The 21,182-nt window shown below is 28.6% G+C and overlaps 1 protein-coding gene across 2 annotated transcripts in view; it reads left to right on the top strand.

Moving 5' to 3' along the window:
* Positions 1–21,182, top strand: part of LOC107437018 (kyphoscoliosis peptidase) — a 115,555-nt gene that overhangs the window by 30,335 nt on the left and 64,038 nt on the right. For both annotated transcript variants that reach the window (XM_016048881.4, XM_016048880.4), the window contains exon 2: positions 9,742–9,822. The gene's annotated coding sequence lies outside the window, so the exon portion shown is untranslated. The remainder of the gene's footprint in view (positions 1–9,741; positions 9,823–21,182) is intronic.

Raw genomic sequence — 21,182 nt, 5'->3', positions numbered from 1 at the left:
ATAGAATAATTTTACTAATTCTTAAATGCAATAATATGGTGTACATAATTTTAATGTTTTATAATCCATTCTTGTGTTTGTACTGAACACGGATATATTGGGATGACTTTTATAAACAAGAATTATTTTATGATAACTAAGCACTTCAACTAACTCAGCCTGGGCTGTGGTTCTGCTCGAATTGCAATTTCTTGCATTCTATTATTCTCATGATTGGGGAGTTACCGAGCGTGGTACAGAAGCCGAGTGATTAATACCATCTTGTACCCTTTGATCTGAATGTGGTATTGCTGTGTGGGTATTTACCACCATTCTCATCGAATCATCATTAAAGAGGAATCGTCACCAATAACCCAGTAGTTCTAGAGTGACGTTAACAGCAACACAAATTCTATATCAACTATTGTAAGCAATGTAAATTACGACTGAGCAGCAAGTTATCGATGGTTAATGTTAGACCATGCCTTTGTTCGATTTAAGAATCATCTGTTCCCGGTTCCCTTTTACACAATGACCAACCAAGAGAATTGCTTTCAATTAAAGTTCTAGGTCATTTTTGTCATTATGCCCTCTTTTCTCAATAAAAATTGCTTTAAAATATTTCTGCGTGCAACAACAATGACATAAATAATATACATTTTGTTACATTTTTAAGTAAACCGTTAATAACTAAAGGCGAAATCTACTATTTAATTTTTTTCTTATGTTATGGATTATTTTATGTATTTAACTATCTTAATTATAGTTCTAAACGTGTAGAATAATTTAAAAATAATGCTTATCATTATGTGATCCATAAATTTACTTACAAGAACAGGTCCCACTTTTTTCTGTTTTTTTTTTTTTTGTTGTTGTCGTTGTTGATAAAATTAAAAGAGCGGTTTTCCTATTCAAATACCTGCCTGCAACCCGAGTTTTTAATAATAACAGAAAATACAACTTTAATTTAGAAATATGTAGCTTAAAAAAAGTCAACTGATAAATACAATAAAATATGCTTTTTTCAAAAGACATCCAGTTAAATGACCTTAACTTTTTTTAGTCATTTTTAATCAAGACATAAGAAAAAGATAAATTTTATTTTTAAAACTTTTTTGTTTATTGTAGGATATCTTTATTGTGTATTTCTTCTCATTTTAGCCATGAAACAAAATCCACAAGATTTAAGTAATTGGATATTTATTCAAAAAAAACTTTGTGAAATTTTATTTAGATCGAATGCATTTATTACCTGTCTCATGACTTTTTGTTATAATTTAAAACTTAGACCCACAACGGTAAGCTGAATTAAATTTTTACACAGGCAATGCCTTCGTAAAGGCGTATAAACATAAAAAATAATCTTATATTATTTAAGTTATAAATTTGCTCCGAACATTTTTCAATATATTGAACGTAGGATTGTAAGAAGATATCGTATTAGTATAGGCAATAAAAAAATCCGTAGGCCTCAGCTGTGACTTAGAAAAATAAGTTTTTTGTCCTCACTTATTTTCAATCTTAAGCTTTATTTCAACAAAATCGCGCAACGATTTATTTCCATGGTTTTAAATAAATGTTTTACTTATAACTGCATAATTAGCATAGTATGAATAAGAATATATAGTAATCAGAAAATCGTTTATCTATTAAAAAGAAAAAAGAAATCGACTGAAGAAAGAAAAAACAGCAATGAAAATCTATTGTAACAGGAGTTCTCTGACTCAAAAAGTAATCAATGTAGGATAATCAATTTGAAAGCTCTTTACAAGGTTGGAGAGGTAAAAGCGCATTTACAGTGTCGTTTCTTTTTTTTTCCCCAAAAAAAATGGAGCACGTGTCCTTTCCTCCACCCCCAGTTTTGCTTGTGAAATGTAATCAGATATTTAAATTTAATGACGACAAAAAAAAAAAAAAAAGAGAACAAAAAGGTGACTGTTTTTAAAACCCTCTCACTTGTTTTTACGAAAATTATTTATTTCGTTCTGCTTTGACTTTTTTCAGTATTGGCTATACGAATCGATTAGATTCAAACTCTCAATACTTTATGATGTCAAGTTCTCATACCTTGTGATGTCCCATTTTAATTAATGTATTTTATGGTTTGTACACTATTGTTATGCCGTTACCGTCAGCCTTTTCTGTATTATTTTAAAATTAATATACGCACATAATGACGAAAATTAATATACGCACATAATGAAAGAGAACAAAAAGGTGACTGTTTTTAAAACCCTCTCACTTGTTTTTACGAAAATTATTTATTTCGTTCTGCTTTGACTTTTTTCAGTATTGGCTATACGAATCGATTGGATTCAAACTCTCAATACTTTATGATGTCAAGTTCTCATACCTTGTGATGTCCCATTTTAATTAATGTATTTTATGGTTTGTACACTATTGTTATGCCGTTACCGTCAGCCTTTTCTGTATTATTTTAAAATTAATATACGCACATGGATGCCAACTTTCTAAACTTAGTAGGAAAGTTTCTTCCAGTGGTTTTAGCAAGGTTTATGTTTCAATGCTTCATTCCTTCCTTAGAAAATTTGATTTAAAGTTATCTTTTACACCATTACTTGTGAATGATTTAAAAATTCATATAAAAAGTAACTTTGTTCAAGAAATATTTTAAACGAAGCAAAAAGAAAAAAAAATGCTTAAATTGTTTTAAAGATATAATGAAATGGAGCAGTTTCTGATCTTTAAAGAAAATGTAGAAAGAAAAGATTGAAGACAAAAATGTAAGAAAACAAGTCCGCTAAAACTTTGAAATGAAGCATATATTTAAATTCGGTCACACTTGTTTGAAGGCAAAAAAGATAGTTTGAAAACCCTTTTAGTTTATTTAAAGACAATGTAACGGGGGGGAGGAAGAAATTGAAAAAGCATTTTAAATTATGTGTGCATTATTTGTTCCAGTTTTAAAATACTTTTTAGAACATAAAAAATGTCTAAATATATTTCAGAAAAAAAAAAACAAATAGGGTTTTGATCAGAATCGCTATAGAAGATTAAAAACTAGCAAAAGCTCGTTTTGTGAAAAATTAATTTCAACCAAACATGCGTTATAACAAAAAATCATATTTCTATGCATATAATGAATTAAGAGGACGCCATACCGCAAAAGAAAATTTTCACTGCAAATTCTCTTTAAATTTTAAATGAGTGATAAAGTGAAGACAAATCTTGAGTAAGTCATGAAGACTGAAAAGAAATGAAAATAAATTATGAGAGGATTACGAATGGAGTCTTCTAATAATTTGTTTGCATTTTAATATTTTGTTTCAGCAATTGAAACTTCATGACTAACTCTTTTAAATTAGTTATGAAGGAGAATTTGCGACGGTATTCTTACGGGATGTCGGTAGGGCATAATGCCCAAACTGACCTTTTCTAACAAACTTCTTATGATATCGCTTTGAAATTTTTTAAGGATATTTGAGATTATGTCAGTTGTACGCTGTGATAATGTTTTACAGGAATACTCTTTGAGTTATGAAAGATTTTTGCACAAATGATGAAATTTTTAAGAAAATTAAAAGTTCTCAGTTCTTAATTTTAAAAAAAATTTGTGCCTAATATATGTATTTACAGTTATCACAGAATAAACACGTATATGTAAATATTCTTCGAAAAATAAACTGGCTTGTTTAGATGCTGAGAAAAAGTACATCGAAAAAGGTCAGTTTTGGCATGAATATACCGACTCCCCTTAAAAAATTAAAATTTATTTGTATGTAGAAATGTATGATTTACGATTTAAAAGATCGTATTCCGAGATAAAATTCTGGCACAATTACTGTTCCATAATCTAATAACATTTTTGGTTAAAAAAAAAATAAAAAAATAAATAATAATTCTAGTTATTAAAACCAAACTATACGGTATTTAAACCATTCATTTGGTAATTTTTCTGCTCATTTGCTAACATTTAACCGAAAATTCTGTTTCCCAAAATTATTGATCTCATTACCATGCAATTACAAAAAATACAAAAATGAGAAGTAAATTTTACCGAATAAATAGTTTTTATGCCATGATCTAAAGTATTATGATAAACTTGCCAAACTTTGCCACATTTATAAAATTATATCACTGATTATTACACTATATTTTATTCTTAATTTTATCAAAATCATTAGCAAAGCGCTTCGGTCGAAATTACCGAATAAATTTGGTGTTCTAATAGAGTCAGAAACACCATAGATTTTATCATATTCTGACAGTTTTAGATCATACTTTTTCACTCAGTGTATACAATTGTAGATAATAGTTTTATATTAAATAAAAGTAATATCGGTTTCCAAAGCTTATACCAATTTTCAAATATTTTTCATAAAATTTATATTTAACGGAGGCAAATACTGTCTTACATCTGAGTATTCACAAAAAGGCTTCTATGCGGACATTTTTGCTTTAATTATTTACTCTTTCGAACATTGCTGACCCATGTTTTTCAGGATATACACCTAAAATTAGAAGGATTTAAAAGAAAAAAGAAGTAAATTCATAATAAAGTTCCGTTTTGACAAAATTTTCATGCCTTTAGTCTTTTTAAAACTAATATTTATTTAAACAAAAGCTCATTTAAGTACATTGCTAGCCTTTTTTACAACTAAATTTCATGTTTGAATATTATCGAAAACATGAAATACATGGACAAAAAGTTCTGCGGTTGAATTAAACACATTGTGTCTTCGTTCCGGATATTTGTGAGTAAAAAGTTGTGACAAAAATTGAAAGTTTCTTTTAATTATTAGAATTGCAGGCAGTCAAAAAACGAAGGAAAAAGCAATGACAATGAATAACTTTTATTCTAAAAATTGAAATTCCTATTACAAAGAGAATTTTTATTGGCTCAAAAAGCAATAAATTGTCTAATTAATGAGACTCAAAATCAGAGCAATACTCCACTTAAAATACTTTTTTTAATAATTATGATTCCCAAAAATTGACGGTGAGGGTTTGTCGCAAATTTGAAAATTTCATGCCAGGGGTTTATTTAGAATTATATTTAGGGCAGGGCTCGAAAAAACTCAGAAATTTTACCCGTCCCTGAGGACGGCTTGTCCAACAATGTACCAGTCCTCCTTTGAAACTAACCCGTCGCTTCTAAATAAATAAAAATATAATTTTCTCTTATTTATTACAAACATTTATATAAATTGCACATTGAATTAGTAGTTACTCGGATTACATTATACAGTAATAAAAGAAATACTAGGTTACTAATAGTAAAACCCAGTATTTCTATTATGAAATAATTCATTTCTTTGATGAAATAATTTAAAAAATAAAGGTTAAGTTATCTGTCAATTATCATGTCAATTTATCCGATGGTACTGCGTTTTTCAAATGAATCAAATATGACGTTTGCCAGTTCCACAATCAAGCCAATGATTTACAGAGGTTTCTGCACAGAAATCTGAAAAAGGTTTTCCATTTAGGTAGATGTTCATAAAAGCGTTTAACGCTTCTTGTTTAAGACCAGTAAGTAATGTGTTTTTTTGTAAGTTCATTGCTGAAAAGCCCCTTTCAACCGCTGCAGTACTCCCAGACAGAGAAAACATCAATTCCACCATGCGCAGTATGTTGCTGTATTTCGAGATTAGAGGGTCATTTTAGAAGTGAGGCGCTAGACCAGTGTTTCCCAGCCTTTTTCGTACCATGCCCCACCTAAGCCTTTCTAAAATTCTTATGCCCCCCCTATGTAACATATACATAATTTTTAATATTAAAAAATCGAATTGTTCACTTAAGAAACTTAGGAAATTGTTAGCGAAACAAAGTAAGTAAATTTTCAGAACATATAATGAAAAACTAAAATTCAAATTCGAAATAATTTTAATAAAGATTTTTCTATAATAATTTAATATTTTAATTTAGTGAGATTCTTGCCCTTGATGCTTGCTGCACATAGATTTTATCTTAGGTTCTAATTTGGTTAGCTTCAGTCTCAAGTCTCTCCGTTGTGTTATATCCAGACGATTTGTTTTTTTTTTTACCAATAAAATCATTTACAGCACTAAATCCACATTCAGCTAAATATGAAGATGGAATCGGTAACAATAGTTTTCTTGCACATTTGATTGAATTTGGGTATTTGTTTTCTGTTTCCTCAGGAAGCCATGCCATTACTCCTTTCTTTCATATTAAATAAAGTTTTAACTGACCCATCATTTTGCATTACTGCAAGTTCTTCTTGATATATTTGATATATCAGACAAATCCACTAACGTGGACTGCAACATCCATGTTGGAAAATAAATTTGTTTTAAATCAGAATATCTTTCTTTTAAATCAGCCGATAGAATTTTCAGATGATAGACAATAACAAGTAAAGCGGTATCATTTACTTCACATTTTTGGAGCCAATGAAACTGTTCAAAATTTTTGTTGTTAATATATTTCTGACATAACTCAATAAGGGTAATGAAGCCAAATATATTCGCTTTTGCATCAACAAGAGTTTTATTTGTTCCTTGAAGTTTCTTATTTAATATATTCAGTTTTTCAAAGATATTGGCTAAATAACTCACAAATGCTTTACCATCGACTCTAAACAGATACTTCATTTCAGGTTTGTCGCTTAAAAAATCCCTAAGTCACATAATATTTATTGACCGCAATTATTTAAGAATTTGCTTTTTTCTTTCGATTTTGTCACCGAAATCTTGCATTGCATTTAAATGGCCCAGAGCAAAAGGTTTAAACTCATGTCGAGTCCATTTTTGAATTGCCCCCCTTTACAATCAAATTGCCCACCGGTGGGGCGTGGGCCCCACGTTGGGAAACACTGCGCTAGACTCTTGTAAGATAACAAAAATTGAAAATGTATCACGAACATTAACGGGAAAATGGCCGTCCGCGCGGACGCTGGATTCGAGAAATTTGTTGTCCGCGGGGAATTTTTGACAGCCGAGGACGGGCAGATGGGCGGTTTTTCGAGCCCCGATTTAGGGGTATATGTTTGAACCCTTAGATGTTATTCTTACTATTTGCACTGACAAGAAAAAAAGAATGATCAAAACTACCTGAATGTGGTAAAGCTTACCGCGTTTCCGACTCTTAGAGAACACCGAAAAGATGGTAATTTTTGCGAAAATGCTTTGGTATGACCTTTGGCTAAATTAACAATGAGCTATGTTGTTTGGTAGCATCTGTAGTAAAATTTGATAATTTTACCATGATAGCTTAGAGAATGGCATAAAAACCATTTACTATTCGGTTACATTTAATTGTATTCGGTTACATTTTACTTGTTACTTACAATTTTGCCTTTTTATTAAATATGTGGTAATAATAACTATAATTTTGAAAATCAAAATTTCTGGTAAGCTATTATCATACGAACGGAAAAATTACCAAATGAATGTTAGAGACACAGCATACTTTGTTTTATTAGCAGAATTATGGCTTTTTTTGACGGTAACTTTTGTTTTCTCCTTGTGCGTTATCAATCCTGTTTCTAGGATTAAATTCATAACCTCCAATATTTGAGTTCACTGCGAAATATTTTTTCCACTAGTATCTCGAGAACTTTTGAAGCAAATTTTTGCACACAATTATGAAATTCCGTTGTCCCAAGATAATTCTATGAGAAAATACATTTTACCCGCAAATTGAGAATCGCTGGTTTACTCTTACACACTGTTTGAATGAATGAAAGTTTATACTCAAGTATTACAGAGTTACAAAGTTACATGCAAATATTTTTAAGTAAAATATAATGACCAGCAGTAAGAATATAATATTTCGCTTATCTTAGTGTTTAATGTGGGAATAAATGTCTAACATAAATGTATAGATACTGCTCAAAACATTTATTACAAAATTAGTATAAAAAGTTTCCTTTTTTTAATTTTTATTTTAGAAAGTTTTTAACTTAAAAAAGTTTTAATTTTTTTGTTGCGCACTCTACATACAGAATAGAAATGGACTAAAAACAATTCTTAAAAATTACAAATACACAGAACAGTTTTATTAAAACTCGAACGTGTTTCGATGGCACTTAAGTATATTTCCATTTGTAGGACAAATAGCAGAGATGATGCATTTCGACAAGTATTACGTCACAATAACTGAGATAAATATACAGTTAAAAAAATTGGAAGAGTAACAACATTAATTTAACAGTAAAAGTTTAAAAAATTAAAAAATAAATGTAATGATTTCCAAATATCTGAAAAATATGGCACATAAGTAAATGATTAGCAATAAACATTTGTTTTTAATTTGTGGAAATTCTTCCAAATATCCAGGACAAAGCATGAAATATATTTATGAATGATATTAGGTATTTACCGCATCATTAAAAATAGAAACTCCTTTGTTAATGACAACTATTTCCTACGTTCAAAAATTTGAAAATCAATAATTTTTTAACTTTTATTGTGAATATATAAATTTTTGTACTTTACACTGTTGATTTATCTTAGTTATTAAATTCTGTCAAATGATATAATCTCTGTTTTACCATCCCTGACATTTCTCCATTATGATGCACCTATGAGATATCGGAACGTGTTTAGATTTTAAATAAAATTTTACTATATGTGGTTTTTAATCAATTTCAATTTTATCACAAAGGATTAAAACGAAGAATAATAATATTTAATTTTATATTTTTTATAATTTTCAATTTTACCTTATTATCCTAAAACTATACCAAAAAGTATGGAAACAGATGTCTAAAAGTCTTTTCCACTGGACACATATGTAAAATTACGCTTAACGTTTTGACACCGGTGCATCTCGAGAAAGATGCATCTGAAAATACACATTTCCTCTCCTTCAATGTTACCAAATTTACCCCCATGGGATGAGATGGGGTCACCTTCGAATTTTTTAAATGCTATTTGTTATTGTAGATTTAGATTCTTCAGAAAAAAGACTTTAATTTAACGTACTGGTTTAGTATTTCGCATTTACCGCAAAATGAAAATGAGGTTCAAATTTGTTAAAATTAAGATATCTCAAGAAATAAATGCCTGATCCAAAATTTAAAAACATACTTTTTTCTTACTGTGAAGTATCACTTAATGCGTCTTTCAGGGTATCGATTTATATGGACGTATAAAAGATTTGCAAAAAATAGCTGAAATTCATTACAAAAATAATAATTTTTGATAACGTGTTAGCATTCTTATTTTGGTAGTTAATATTATTGATATAGATTGATTGAAATTGTAGCAAATAAAAAGTAGTGATTAAAATAGAAACTACAAAATATGTTACAAAATTGAAAAAGAATCATACCCGTATTTCACATTTTGGCTACACAATTCTTTTCATGCACGTAGACATTTAAGAAGAAAAAAATCTTTCATTACTTAAGAATTTCCCGACTACAGATCAAAAAAAAAAAAAAGAAGAAAGATAAAAAGAAAAAAAGCAGGAAAGAAACTTCTTAAATTATGTTTTTCCCCCGTCGTTTGAATGATCTATTTAATCATTGCATACATTAAGGGCTACAATGAATCGGCACATTATTGAAAAAGACTCATACATGTGTTTTTCTCTATTTTTTATTTTATTTTATTTTTTGCTCTATTTTCTGGAAGTATCTTATTTTCTTTAAAAACTTGATCATTTCCATACTTTTCGGATCAACCAAAAAAATTAAATAAAAATTTGAGCAGACTTTATTTATATCATTTTTAATATTTTTTTAAAGTATACTTAACGAAATACCGCTTATAAAGTGTAATACCAAAATTTATGTATCATATACTTTATAAATTATTTTCTTTTTTTCAGGGTTTCTTACGTAGTACCTCTTACATTTAGAATGTTGACAATAAGGAAGGGACCCATAATAGTTAGAACTCACTGTAAGGGGTAAGAAAACCTACATATTTTTTGCTTTCCTCATAAAAAGATTATCGTTCTGAAAACCAAGTTGTAAATCTTTCTTACTTGTTAAATTGCTACTATCATGTTTATGTTGTGCATGAATTTTTCCACAATGCTCAAATGAAAGAATCTTATGTGAAATTCTTGTAACGTAATTAAATGTATTTCTCAATATGCCACCTCTAAAAGTCCTGCTAATCTTTTACTTTATAGTAATCAAATTTAGGAAATCAATCGTGTTTCCTATCCATCAGTGAAATATTTTAAGATGAATTAAAGAGAGAATTATCGAAGAGTGATCTTCTCAATAGTATTTTAATCTTTCTCTTGTTTGTTTCAACTTAGTTTATTAAAAAATCTCTTTTTTTCTACAATTAAATCTGTTTTTTAATATGACAGCCAAAAATATCCCGGCAAGAGATTTTTCAGTTTATAGCAAACCAATTTCTGAAATCAATCCTGTAAAGACTTTTTTCTCATCGATCTGTTCAATCTTTTCAAATGAATTTTTCTTTGGAAAAAGGAGTTCTCAAAGGGTGTTCTTCCCGTAACTTCATCTCATATCTTAGGACGGAGTTTAAGAGAGGCAAAAAATAACTCTTTTTTTTTGGAGTTCTTTACAACAGACTTCAAAGAGAACTATATTTTCTTTCAATCTCAAGGAACACGCATGTGACACCCAGTTCTATTGATTCTTTAATATGTTAATCAATATCTCCAAGTAAGCATTTCTTTCCCTCGTAACAAATATTTCTAAAATACGAAGTAAATAAAAAATAAGAGAAATTGAAGGAAAAATATTTTTAAGCAAATCAATTAAACTATACTCACAAAAAACTATTATCACAAAAAAATGAAAAATAATGACTCTCAGGCATAAAGACAAAATAATGCAATTTACTCTTTTTCTATAAATTCGTTTTTCACATTGTGGTTTTTATTAAATTTATAACATTCTTAAATAGTTATTCAAATATGGTATGGATTTAATTCGAATTTTGGACTTCCTGAGTAAAATTAAGTCGTTTAACATGATTTCGAATTATTTATATTTAACAGTTTAATTTTTTGAAAATGAGCTACAAACATTAATACTAATAAAATTATTAAAATAGAAAAATTCATATAAATATTTTAAATTATTTAAAAAACATTTTAAAAAACTGTATTAATTTTTTAAAATATTTTTGGGCCAATGATTTTCGATTAGAGTAAAACATTATAGTGGATAAAAAATGACATTAATGGCCTTAATAACAAAGGATTTTACCTGGAGAAAATACTGCTTTTCTGTAGTTTTGAGGTTCGTTAATTTTCCCTCTAATTTTTCTGCTCAAACCCATTCTTTGATTCCTAAAAATATTTCATGATTAAAAAAATTATTATATTTTTTGGGTGACTTGAAATTCAGAGGAAAAATTTCGTAATAAACGTGGTGTTGCAAGTCCAAAGATTTACTCGGATCGTTTGGTTTATATCAGCTTCCCCTTAGTTCTTTCTATTTTCTTTTTAAATACATGCATATTTCATTTCATATTTTAAAACAGTCGTTGAACAGCAGACCGAATTTTCAGTTTCCAATGTTTAACTCTGTATCCTTGTAATTTTGAACCATATCCAGAAGAGAAGGGAACTCCTGGACCAAGAATTGGGAGAAATTTGCCTTGGTTAAGGACTTTTTGATGAAACCAAACCGCGTTTGTGTTACAGAGAGAGGAAAACCACGAAAACCTCTAACAGTCAGCCTGACGGCAAGGGGACCCATAATCTGTCTACCACTGGGATATTTTAGTCAGCAGTGGGGTCGGTGCAAGCGGAATTCGTATCGAGCAGCCATCACTGGGATGTGAAACCATCAGCACCTCATACCACGGCTCTGTTTTAATAATTTTGTTTTATCCGTCGTTGAACCTAATTTTTCAGATTCCCAAACCAGAAGACAAGGGATCAAGAATTGAGAGAGAACTTTTTGATGAATCCAATCGCGTTTGAGTTACATGAAGAGGAAAACCACGAAGACCTCCAACGGTTAGCCTGACGGTGCGGGGACTCTAACCCATAATCCGTCTACCTCTGAGGATATTTTGCGTCAGCAGTTTGGTTGGTGCAAGCTCGGTGCGGAACTCGAATCAACCAGCCATCAGCGGTATGCGAAAGCACTTCACCTCATTGGGAGGCGAGCACTCCATCCCTTGAGCCACCATGGCTCTAAATAAGTAAATAAATTCTTAAAAAAAAAAGAAAGAAATATGGGAAAGAGTAGGCCTGAAAGTTTTGAAAATAATACTTTCTTTTTTTTTGGGGGGGGGGGGCTTGAATCAGGGCTCTCGCTACAGCATATCATAGAGCCAAATAGCACAAAATGTCTCACGTTTTAAAAGAGCTTAGAAATTGTGACTTTTTACAAGGAAATGATTTACTGTATCCAATAATATGAAATAAGTTGTACATGACATTCCGTTGTCTGGTAGAGCCCACCAATATATTCATTCCACAGAGTATAGTTAATTCGAGTCGAGTATTTTATAAGAAATAAATATCTTTTTCTTTCTTCTGTAATTTCAAAAGCATTATTATTTTTGTAATTTCTATTGTCGGTAGTTGTAAACAGATCAGAGAGAGGGGATTTATTTTGCAAACATTATTTTCATTTGGCTTATGTTTTATTCTGCCACCAAATCGCAAAGATTTTTCAGGGACCACTTGGAACACAACCTTGAACTATTTAAAAATATCCCAGAGGAACCTGATTTTTAGGATATAAAATCAGTCTGCTTTCTGTTATGGGAGAAAAAATCTATGGAAATGCGGAAATTTTCCAAAGTTTTTCTAACTTCTATGACATTTCATTGTAGAATGGTTTATATAGTTTTATTAAATTTTACTAAACATCGTAAATACGTTAGCTTTTTTTAAAAACAGCTACGTCACCATTTGAATCGATAAAGTATACTTTTCATTTCGAAACATTGAAAGTGGGAAACATTTTAATTTTAATTTCAGTATTAAAATTTTTCCAAGTTTTCTTTAAAAACTAAGGAGATAAATACAGTAAATTATAAGGATATATTTATAAGTTAAATAACGCTCAAGACAGTTAAAACAAGGCCAATGAGTGGTTAAAAAAATGAGAGAAGATATAGGGATGAATCAATATTGCTTATTGCGGACAAGAAACTGTACTTAAACTACTGAATCATTTATTAAAGCAGTTCTCAAAAGGTTAAAGCAGGGGTCCCCAACCCTATGACCGCCGGCACCATGGCACCCGCCGAACGAATAAGGTGCTCCCGCTGCTTGCGCTCAACGATTAAATATTTCAGTTTTCCATTTTTTTAATAAATGCTATGCAAATACATACTGAAGTATTCTGGCTCAGTAAAGGTAAAGTACATGATAGATTTCTACATTTAATTGGAGAAATAAGAAATTATCTTGCAACTAAAAATCAAACATTTTTAGAACAAAGAGATCCTCTTTGGCTAGCAGATTTGTCTTTCATAACGGACATAAGGAAAAAACTAAATTATTTAAACTTGGAGCTGCAGGGAAAGGACAAACGTAAAGCAAAAATGATAGAGGCTATAAACTCGTTCAGAGCTAAGCTAGTTTTGTGGATATCACATTTGAAAATGAAGTCTCTTGTGCATTTTCCAAACATGAAAAAATTGATAGGTGACAGTGAAATTGACTTATTAACATTTGTCATCAACCTCCAATTTCTTAAGGATCAATTTAAAAAGCGCTTTCAGCAATTTAATATCATCGAGTCTTTGATAACTTTTTTGTTAATCCTTTTACCAACCAAATAAACGTAACCGTAATAGCAACATACATTTCAGAATTTCTTCAAGTAAAGCGAGAAGAATTGGAGATAGAAATTTTGGATCTCCATTGGATGACATTATCCTCAAAACTATTAAAGCACATGAGAAATTCTGGAATATATTTGAAGGACTAAATTCCATTCTTTAAAAGAGCATCATATTCTCCCAAATATGCAGCGATGGCCAGCGAAATGCCATGCCAAACACAGTGCCGTAGCGAGCTTAACTCGCGCCCGGGGCACAATACCTTTTTAGCGCCCCCCCATTCGAAATCCATCTAATATTATAAGTAAAATATACTCGCAAAGTAATAAATAAATAAAGTAGAATTAATAAAGTCATAGGCTCAAGTTAGGCATTAAATTTGAGACAAAAAATGTAGTTGAGAAAACAAGACTAGACTTTGAAATGTATATGATCATCTAGAATTAGTTCATAAGATACCTATTATTTATTTTACATATTTATAAAGAAATATTTTAAAAACACGCAGTTTTAAAACAATAAAAAAGTAAATATTTATTATCTCTAAGGAGATACATATATTTAATAATATGATTATAATACAATTATAAAACTAATTACTATGTGTAAATTTTCCGCTTTTGATGAAGCAAATTTATCAATAATATCATCAAAGTTGATCATTTCAAATTTTTCTCTTTCCACTCTTAAAAATGCCAGGTCACTTAGGTGATCTTGTCCCACCGTTGATCGTAGATATGTCAAAATTAATTTTAATTTGCTGAATGACCATTCGCAGTTAGCAATTGATACTGAGATAGTCAGGAGTATTTGAAGTGCCACTCTAAGGTTTGGAAAAACATCTTCTCCATACGGGATTATAAAAGTAAGAAATTCTAATGGAGTTTTAAGTTCAATTTCTTTTCTACAAAGGAGTAACATTTTACAGTCACATTCTTCGATAAAGAGTTCTATTCCATTGAAATCTGTATTATACACTGTACAAACATACAAACGATTTTTGTACAGTGCAAATATTTGGAGATGATATATGTAACCACACAGCGTAGATGCCATAAGGAAGTGCTGACAGATACAGGTCGAGTCAGCCAGCCATTAGAAAAGACGTGTCATTTCTATTATGAATATATTATTACAGTTTGATTAGTGTTCCTTTTTATTTACGAATTAACATTTATTATATTTCACTGGCACTAAATTTAAAATATTTTTTGCAGAAATAAATTATAATAAAAATAAAAATTATCCAACAATTTTTTTTGTTTTGCTGACCATTTGGCGCCCCTTTGTGAGTAGCGCCCGGGGGATGATGCCCCCCCTTGCTCCCCCCTCGCTACGCCAGTGCACCACATGCCACTGTATTTTATAAATAATTTTTATACTTCGTATGTTTTGAAAGCAATTTAGTAATCATTTATTTTACACAAAATTATTAATTGTATTCATATGTTAAATTAATTTTTGAAATTCAATTTTTTGGGCACTATATGTAGTGTGTATTATTACCTATGTCTACCAACTATAAATTTATCTTGAAAAAATAAATGGTGCCCGCCATTCGACCGATATTCTGGTATTTGCTCTTGGGTAAAAAAAGGTTGGGGACCACTGGGTTAAAGCATAACACAGATCTGAACTTTGAGTTCTGGCAATAATTAGGTTTAAAATTAAATTCACAATAAAACTTAGATAAAAAATGATAATTCTGTCTGAAATTAACATAAATTATTGTAAATGTTTTATATCAATACCTTACAAAATATTTTTTTCAAACCGAAAAAGCCGGAAATCCGTGCTGTTAGTTGAGCGAATGCAATACCAAATAAAATATTTTTTTAAAAATTTATAGATGTTTACAAATAAAAATTACTGTACAAAGTTTAAATTGGCAATAATAATAGCTTTAACAACTGGCGGTGATAAGTACCACTCCGCTTACAATATTCATTCAGTATACAATCCGCATACAGAAAGCACACAGAATTTTAAGAAAAATTGTGAGAAAGTCTTTCAGAAAATGCAATTTAATATTTTAATGCGACCCCAAATAAAAGGAACTCACAATTATTTGAAAGGAAAATAGATTGAATTAGGTATTTTAAACCTATTCATCCATCCTAATTTTTTTCACATTTAAGTATTTTCTTTAATTTTTGTGAAATATTTATGTCACAAAATGCCATTTCTCTTAAATGTAAAATATAGGATTGCGCAAAAAAATATGACGTACCATAGTTTTTCTTATAAATTTATTGTTCAAGATAATCAAATATTAATGAAAAAAAAGTTATAACAGTGCTAATTTTGTTTCAATTGAAAAGTATATTGCATGATGAATTTTTAATGCATATAACATAAATATCAGTAGAATTCAAAATTAGCTGCTGTTAACATTAACATTGTTAATTAACAGCTGCTGTAACATTGTTCCCATCTTTTAAGGAATGCTCTTTAGGGAGGTGTAGAGGCTGTGACTTGTAGGGTTGCTGTGGAATTCTGGTAAAATTACCGAACTGTATGGGTAATGACATTTCTGGTTAAAAAAAAAAAAACATAGTTCTTAAAATCAAAATATGACAAGTATATAAAACTAAAATCTAGTATGTAATTAGAATATATTATAATCTAGTTATTAAATAAGATATAAAATAATCCAGTTATTAAAACCAAAATGGTATTTAAACCATTCATTTGGTAATTTTACCATTTATATGGCAGCGGTTAACCGGAAATTCTGGTTTTCAAAATTATAGTTCTTATTACCACACATTTAGTAAAAAATACTAAACTGAAAAGTAAATTTAACTGAATAAATGGTTTTTATGCCATGCTCTAAGATATTATGATAAAATTATCAAATTTTACCTCATTTACCGAATTTTATCACATATTGTAACACTGGTTAATTTAACCAAAATTATTATCTAACCACTTCTTTAAAAATTATCGAGCTTTTTGGTGTTTCCATAGAGCCAGAAGCGCGGTAAATTGTACCATATTCTGATCGTTTTGACCCTACTTTTTTTCCTAAGCGTGGTTAGTTCACAGATCTTAAGAAAAAGAGGCCTTAAATGAGCTTTATGTATTTTGTCTGTTGGTTCCATTTCTAATTAAGCATTATTTCGGAGGGATTAACAATGTTTAAAATTCTGCCCCAGCAACTCTATCATCACTTTAATTGGAAGTTCCTTATCAAAATTTTTGCTTATTTATTCATATCTATGAAACTTACGAATAAAAGCACCATATAACGAATTATGAAACTTGTTCAAAAGGAGAAACAGATGTTCATTAAAACTTTTTAGTTTTTATTATCCGTCAAAAAAAATTTTATTATTGACAATTTTTTTTTTTTTTTTTTTTTTTTTTTTTTTTTTTTTTAACTTTTTTTTTTTTCAATTGTAAGGTTATTAGTATTTGCATTAATGAACCTAAGTAGCATATTTTACTTTCACAAAAAATTAAAAATAAAAAAATTAGTATATAAATTAATAGTGTAATTTTAAATGGAAAATTATGTAATTGAGTAATCTTCTTAGAACTATTACAATAAATACTTTTCAACTAATAAAACTTATTCTCGAAATGTACGAAACATTTTATATTATTTTTCTTTCCATACTTTCGTTCGCCAACGAAGGCAATTAAGCTTTGAACCTAATCTCAGAACACAGCAAATGTGATTCGAGAAAGTTTTACTACCCGTCTCTTTGATTTATTAGAACTAATTGAAATTCCTGTGATAAATCCCTAACCCCTATTTTCCAGATATATATTTTAGCGATGTTTCTAAAAAAGGTTTTACACGCCTCTTTGATTTCTTTCAACTAACTCATAAAACATTCATGTACCAATGTGAATGGTGTTTTCGAAAGTTTCTGATTCCTTAACAATAAAAATCCTTTTTTTCTATTTTTTATAATTCTCATTTTAAAGTTTGTACATTAGATAAAGATCGTAAAAATATCGGCAGTTTTTACGAAAAACCTTGTATTTCAAATCAAACTTTTTTAATGAAATGGTAATAATGTATAGGTGCTTATTTCAAGTATGGTAAAAAGAATTCATTTTTGGAAAGACTGATTATCACTAAAAATTTATGACCATTAGTGGTTATCAGGTGATATTTAGTAAAATATTTTCTATCATCAATGCTAGTCAGCATCTACATTCCAGATCGTGTCCTTAGTTTGACTGGATGTTTTCAAAAATTTAAAATAAAAAACATTTAAGGTTTAAAAACAAAAATCTCGCAGAAAGTTCGTGTGCCAAGACATAAGTTTTTCCTATCAGAGTTCTAGTAATTAGAACAAAAAATTTTCGACAGAAAGCGCTGTGGGTCGTAAACTTCTGAATAATAAATAAATAACACAGCATATCACTTGATATATATGTTTTGATTACAAATTTAATGCAGCATCACCTGTTGAAAAAAATTTGAACTAAAAACAGAAACTCTGAGAGAGAAAAAATTATGCACTTTCACATACTGGTGATTGCAGCTGATGGTAGACATTTGGAATTATTAATTATATTATTAATTTCAATTATTTTTCTTAAATATTTTTTAAAATTTATTTCTTTGATTAACAAGTTTACAGTCTGCAGCGCTGCTGTCGAAAACTTTTTCAATTAAAATCCCTAACTCTGGGTAAAAAATGACTATTTTCATGTTATAAATTTTTGAAAGCCTTCAGCCAATTAAGGACACTATTTTTCTTTTAAGTGATTTTCAAATCACTTGAAAAATATTTTATTCTCTTTACTGAGCAGGTAATATCTGAGCAACAGTTAAGTACAGTGCGCAAAATAAAATATGGAACAAATGAAGAATGAAGAAATATTTTAACAATAACTGTTTTCATGTAATAAATTTTTGAAAACCTTCAGTCAGTTACGGACACTATTTTTCTTTTAAGTGATTTTCAAATCACATGAAAAATATTTTATTCATTTTAAATTTCTTATAATTTTTTATGAAGTCAAGCAGTGTATTTTGATAACATTATTATTGAACTGGCTTTGAGAAGTTACTAAGCAGGTGATATTTGAGCAACAGTTAAGTACAGTGCGCAAAATAAAATATGGAACACATGATGATTTTTAATCTAAGATGAAATCTTGATAGTACAAGAGGCAAACTTTAAACTTGCTTATTACTTAGAGTAAATGTTATTTTAAGTTCCGAAACATGACACAAAAATGTATTTTAATGAGTAAACATACTTGTTTTTCAACAGATTTGAATTCTTGACCATCAAAATATGATTAGGGATATGTGGCCACTTTGTGGAAAATATATTCCTTATACTTTAGGCGGGAGAGTGGTCGAAAAATTCTGCTTCATATACAAATTTTACTCTACAGGCACTTCGTCAAGTCAGCAAACTATTTCAGCAAATCAAAAAAAAAAAAATCCCACAGTTGAAAACTCTGCTATTTTAAAGATGCATGACTGTTAATTAAAAAATCTATTTATGCAAAATTCATACAAAATATAATTTTTAAAAAAAAACTATTTAATCTTTTTATTGTTTTATTTAATGACGATCAAAAATTTTTGTTGATTGTAAGGTGCAAACTTTTTTTCTCAATTTTTAGCTAAATAATTTTAAAGAAAAAAATTCAAACTTTATTTTGTGGAACTATGCAAATAGTTTCCAAATAATAAATTTAAAAAGTTATACTCAATAGATTCCTCGAAGTTTGTGTATTACGTCATTTAAAATTACTTAGTTTAAATTTATGAAAAAATTTGTGTACCTTGTTTGACCATTAATAAATTAAATAATGAAAAATAATAAATTAATATAAAAAGCCATTTTTTACACTTAATTATCTTTGGTAATCGTCAAATGGTAATACATTTTCAGGTCGTGAATGCGCTAGTTTAAGTTAACGAGCTTTGGTAGTGATTTTGGTAAAATTAACAATAAAATATGGTTTTTAATGTGTGATAAAATTTGGCAAATGTGGTAAAATTCGATAATTTTTACATGTTACCTCAGAGAATGGCACAAAAATCATATTCAGTTAAATTTACATTTCAGTTTCGTATTTTTTACTAAGTGTGTGGTAATAACTATAATTTTGAAAGCCAGAAAATTAAGTTTCTTTAGAACTGAAAAATTACCGAATAAATGGTATAAATACCATATATTGTGATTTTTAATGCAAAATTTTGCTGTTTTTTTTCTCCGAGAAATGTCATTACCATACAATTTAGTAATCATACCGGAATTTTCTTCTCCATGTTAATTCAGACTAATTAATTACTAAATAATATTTATTAAAATTCATGTGAAAAAAGAATAAATTTCAGTTGAAAAAAAATTTGGTAATATTTTAAATGCATATTTTTGAAATATGATGAACTAATTGATAAACCAAATTTAATAATTATAATGTCTTTAGATATTAAAATGTTATAGGTGATGTCGTTATTAAAAAAAAAAAATTTTCTAATATTTGTGACGTTTTATGGCAAAAATATTTTTAAATTAAGTGCTTCTATTTAAAATAATGTGATGAATTATTTTTTTAAACATTACTAAATTAATTTATTTTCCATCAAAAAATTTAATCCTGGATGCGATCAATGTCACCGATGCGACGTGGTGAAAACAAAGCATTTATCAATAAACATTATTGATCAGAAAGAAAATCGATTCTTTTAGTTGTTCTTGCTGGCATTATTCCAATACCAATTCACTCATAATTTATTATTCAGAAACATTCCTTCAAGAATGCCTGTTGATCTATTTTTCTTTCTACCCCTCCTCCCTCAAAGACCTAAATAAAAATCACTCATTTTGAAATTTATTATCTAAAACTTAATCGATGATTTAAATTTTTTTATTTATATATATATTTTTTTGGCTTTCTATGTTATCACTTTTTTAGTTTTCCAAACTTTTTTATTCAAAGTTATTAATGTATTATTAATTAATTATTAATTATCGAAATTATTAATTAATTATTAATTATCGAAATTATTAATTAATTATTAATTATCGAAATTATTAATTAATTATTCATTATCGAAATTATTAATTAATTATTAACTTATTAACTTATTAATTTAGTAGTTATTTATTATTCAGAAGCATTTCTTCAAAAATGCCTCTTGATATATATTTCTTTCTAACTCCTCCTCCTACATCGAAGATCAAATAAAAATTACTCATTTAAAATTTTTTATCTAAAAGTTAATCGATGATTACAAGTGTATTAATTTCGATATTTATTTTCTTTTTAGTGCTCTCTATTTTATCGCTTTTATAATTTTTCGAAACTTTAAAAGTTATATTTTTTTAAATTATTCTTCTATTTCTACCATTACCATTTTATCGTGTGTATATACATAATAAAACAAATTGAAATTCTCAGAAAAAATGTTTTATTCGAATTTAAAAGAAGGAATTCATGCAAAGATATTTAAAAAAATTACTCTTATAAGTAATCAATTAAAACAATATAATCACTAAATAATATTAAATACTGTTTATCCTTGCACTCAATTTTTATTTGTTT

This window comes from Parasteatoda tepidariorum, chromosome 11, assembly GCF_982258835.1.
Source record: "Parasteatoda tepidariorum strain Cologne lab strain chromosome 11, Ptep-v5.0, whole genome shotgun sequence".
NCBI classification, from domain to species: domain Eukaryota; kingdom Metazoa; phylum Arthropoda; class Arachnida; order Araneae; family Theridiidae; genus Parasteatoda; species Parasteatoda tepidariorum.
The sequence above is the reverse complement of the archived record's forward strand: the minus strand, read 5'-3'. Positions and strand labels throughout refer to the sequence as shown.